The 4758-nt window shown below is 43.4% G+C and overlaps 1 pseudogene; it reads right to left on the bottom strand.

Annotated features, from left to right (window-relative positions):
* Positions 1 to 26: 26 nt before the first annotated feature.
* On the bottom strand, positions 27 to 872 carry LOC108283421 (annotated as a pseudogene).
* Between the last annotated feature and the right edge of the window lie 3886 nt (positions 873 to 4758).

Raw genomic sequence — 4758 nt, 5'->3', positions numbered from 1 at the left:
TTCTCTTGCTAAGCTTTGTTTCCTAATTAAAATCTTCTGCCACTACCATAGCTACTGCTGCTACTGGAACCGCCATAGCCACCTTGGTTTCGTGGTTTGGCAAAGTATTGGCCACCACCACCATAGGGGCCAGAGCTTCTGCCTCCAAAGTTTCCTCCCTTCATGGGTCCAAAATGTGAAGACTGATTGTTTTAATTGGCAAAATCATTGTAGCTTCCACCACCTCCAAAATTGCCTCCATCATTACCAAATCCTTTATAGCCATCCCCACTGCCACCATATCCACGAGCACCACAGCTGCCACCAAAGCCACCACGACCATGACCAAAGTTGTCATTCCCACCAAAACTATCTCCATGACCACCATTAAAGTTTCCAGAACCACTTCGACCTCTGGCTGGATGAGGCACTTGCCATCTCTTGCTCTGACAGGGCTTTCCTAACTTCACAGTCGTGGCCATTCACAGTATGGTATTTCTGAATGACAATCTTATCCACAGAGGCAGGGTCATCAAAGGTTACAAAGGCAAAGCTCCTTTTCTTGCCACTTCCTTGGTCAGTCATAATTTCAATCACTTTCATTTTTCCATACTGTTCAAATAATCTCTTAGGTGATGTTCTTCAGTGTCTTCTTTAATGCCACCAACAAATATTTTTTTCACAGTTAAGTGGGCACCTGGTCTTTGAGAATCTTCTCTTGGGACAGCTCTCTCTGGTTCCACAACTCTTCCATCCACTTTGTGTGGCCTTGCATTCATGGCTGCATCCACCTCCTCCACTGCTGCATACCTGACAAACCCAAAGCCCCTGGAGCGCTTGGCGTTTGGATCTCTCATTACCACACAGTCTGTGAGCATTCCCCGTTGCTCAGAATGGCTCCTCAGGCTCTCATGGGTTGTTTCAAAGCTCAACCCTCTAATGAAGAGCTTCCTCAGCTGTTCTGGCTCTTCAGGAGACTGATTTAGACATGATCGCAGGGAGAAGAGAGACTTTAATGATACTTCGGCGGAGTCCACAGGCAGAAAGGAGCAAACTGATGAATGTATCTCCCGAAATGAGTTTTGAGATTAACCATCCTAAAGAAGATTTAAAGTATATAACTGAAAACTGGTAACACGGCTCGCAACAACCCTTGAACTATATTGAGAACATAAAGGAAGCAGATTGTTTTAAAAAGGAGAATTTGTGGTATATGTACTTGCAGAAAATGGTTCTGTGTTTGTCTCTCCACCCACCTCAGGGGAGTAGTGGAGGGTCCTTCTCACTTTACATCAAGTGAGTGGACTGGTGCCTGACTCCCACCTGGAAAGTCTTGAAGCCAGAGAAGGGCTGGCATTAGATGCAGAAGCAGGATAAAATACAAGGGAGTGAAGGGCAGATGTCCTGTGCTCCTACAGTGTCAGAGTAAAGGATGTGTGAGTGTTTTTAAGGCTCACTGAGCCCTCTGTAGACAGCCAGATTGCCATTTTAAATCCTACCCCAAGGACATGAAAAGAATGAGAGGACATCTGAAGACAAGAGCCTATGTGGCATGAACTTCTGAAAAACGAGAGAATTGGCCAACTGTTGAACCATTACTTTCCCCCACGTCACAGGAAATGCAGCCAAATGTTCCAAGGACAGCCTCCAGAGAATCCACCTGAGAAGAGTCCCAGGAGAGAAAAAGTCAGCTTTAAACCCCTGCCAGATCCAGAGCTGTGATGCCATTTTCCAAGTATACCAGTAAAATATGAACTTTCCTGCAGTACTGGGCCAAGCCTTACTGGAGCCTGAGGCCACAGGGAAAATCTGTACCTCTATATACACACTTACCAAAATGCCCTTCCATATTGTGAACGAAGTGGAAAAGTTAATAAAGGCTCTCCAATCAAAAACCATGATTACACATAATGTCCCAGATTGCCCAATCTGTTCACATGCCATTGTAAATCTATATAAACCCACTCATCAAAGACACCATGGCCCTGCACCCCATGAACCTCAGGCTGCAGAAATACTGTTCCCATTGAGCAATAACTCGAGGGCACAGAACAAACAGAAACAGGCCACTTTTCTTTGTGTACATTTTTGGTATTTTGTTCATCCTGGATGTTTTGCCTTTAGACTTAAAGAAAAATATCGTGGGGCTGGGAGCAGTGGCTCATTCCTGTAATACCAGCAGTGTGACAGGCCGAGCCAGGTGATCGCTTGAGCCCAGGAATTCAAGACCAGTGTGGGCAACAGAGCACAATTCTATCTCCACAAAAAACAAAAAAAATGTAGCTGGGCATGATGGTGCATGCCTGTAGTCCCAGCTACTCGGGAGGCTGACCTGGGAGGATTGCTTGAGCCTGGAATGTCAAGACTACAGTAAACAGTAATTGCATCACTGCCCTCCATTCTGGGTGACAGAGCAAGACCCTGTCTCAAAAAAAAAAAAAATTGCATTAATCTTTATCTTGATTCCTGAGCACCCTTAAATTTTGCACGAGATGAATGCTTTACTGCTGACCCTACTTTTCTGCAGTTTTCCTTCATTCATCATCTTCAAGCTCAGAGAACCCAGGAACTGTGCTTAGCAAGGAGGAAATCTAAAATAAATAAACTCACAGAAGCACAAAGTAAAATGGTGGTTGCCTGTGACTGGGGGAGGAGAAATGGGGAGATATTGATCAAGTGGTACAAAGTTTCACTTATGCAGGATGAATATGCTCTGTAGACCTAACGCACAACAATGTGACTACAGTTAACATACTGTCTTGTATACTCAAAATTTGCTAAGAGGGGAGATTTTAAGTGTTCTCACCACACACACACACACACACACACACACGCACAAATAAAATAGTAACTATGTGACATGATAGATATTAATTAGCTTGTGATGATTATTTCACAATGTATGCATATGTCAAAACAGCAACCTGTACACTTTAAATACATACAATTTTTATTTGTCAATTATACATCAACAAAGATGGAGGGGAAGGTTAGGTATGGTGGCTCATGCCTGTAATCCCAGCACTTTGGGAGGCCAAGGTGGGCAGATCATTTGAGGTCAGGAGTTCGAGACCAGCCTAGCCAACATGGTGAAACCCCACCTTTACTAAAAATACTAAAAATTAGCTGGGCATGGTGGTGCTCACCTGTAATCCCAGCTACTTGGGAGGCTGAGATAGGACACTTATTTGAACCCAGGAGGCAGAGGTTGCAGTGAGCTGAAATCACATCACCACACTCCAGCTTAGGTGACACAGTAAGACTCTGTCTCAAAAAAAAAAAGGGGGGGGGAGCTTGGAGGAGAGCCATAGTGGCTTCATTGATTTGATGGGCAATAATTCACTCTAGTTAAGTACCTTATAAACAGAAAAGTGCTAGAGAATGTTGACAATGATCATCCTTCTTGTGCTCTCCTTGCTGTTGTTCTGTTTCTGCAGGCCAAGCATCAGGGCTGCCAAGGGCATTCATGTTGGTTACTTTCTGCACACCAAGATGTGCCTTTCATATTGTAATTTTTGTGAATGGCAGCCCCTGGAATTGGGCAGCCAAAGGTAGTGGCCCTGCCAAAATTTTACTTCAATGACAATCAGTAAACCTTAAAAAGTTTCTGGTGTTTTTAAGAACATGGTAAAATATGCAAGCTTGTATTTCTTAGACATATGACATTGGAGTCTTCTTTGATCCCTGCACTTCCCAGCAGAAAGCAGATAAAATCTAGAGAATGGGCCTCAAGGTGCTTTGGGTCCAAGCTGCCCCTAATGAAGGGGGTCGGGTTATGAAAAGACAGGGAATGCTTGGCAGGTGAGAAACAGTAGCATTTGGATTTGGTTTTCTCTTGTGGATATCCTTTAGCTTGTGCAGGGCCTGCCCATCCTGAAGGCATCTGAGCTGTGCTGTGTTGCACAGTACCTGTAAAACTAACTAACTGCCACGGCATGTGGGTATGACCTGCTCAAAGGCGTTTGCCAACCCAGACGGTGTGTTAATAGGATTTGGGATGTTCACATTATCCTCATTGGACCTTCTCTTCTTCACCAAATATAATTGTCCAGAAATGAAAGACAGGGCCCAAGAAAGAACTTTAGTCCAATTTCCTCTGGGCCAACATCATGGGAGGAAACTTGCTTTAGAGGAATACAATTGATCTTCCTCAGTTAATCATGGTAAGCCCAAATATCATGCAAAAAATGTTAAAATAATAATTACTAAAACTATAGAAATGGAAAACTTCTTTAAGGCAGAGTAAGAAATCTTAAAATAGACAGAATGTCAAGTATACCATGATTATAAGTGGATAAAAATATGTGTGTACCTGGTTAAGCCCTAAATGGAACGCCAAACTAAAAAACTTGTACCTGGTCAGGCATGGTGGTACCTGCCTGTTGTCCCAACTACTCAGGAGGTTGAGGCAGGAAGATTACTTGAGTCCAGGAGTTTGAGGCCAGCCTGGGCAACATAGTGAGACCCACATCTCAATTAATCAATCAATAGGATTAAAATTGTTGTATTAGGCTGCTAATGGGTACAGAGTTCCTTTTGTGGTGATGAAAATGTTCTAAAATTAGATCTTGCTGATAGTTGCACAACTCTGTGAATATGAAAATTTTATGGCACATGGATCATTTCTCAATAAAGTACTTGCACACACACACACAAAATTTTTTCAGGGCAGTAGGATTGTGGATCTTCATCCACCTCTCTTCTACCACAACTTCATCCCCACCCCTCCCCCAAAAAAGCAGATTTTGAGCCTCAGGTGCAAAAGAATGAGTGGAACAT

This window comes from Cebus imitator, unplaced genomic scaffold (assembly GCF_001604975.1).
Source record: "Cebus imitator isolate Cc_AM_T3 unplaced genomic scaffold, Cebus_imitator-1.0 Scaffold260, whole genome shotgun sequence".
NCBI classification, from domain to species: domain Eukaryota; kingdom Metazoa; phylum Chordata; class Mammalia; order Primates; family Cebidae; genus Cebus; species Cebus imitator.
This window is presented reverse-complemented; position numbering and strand designations above follow the sequence as displayed.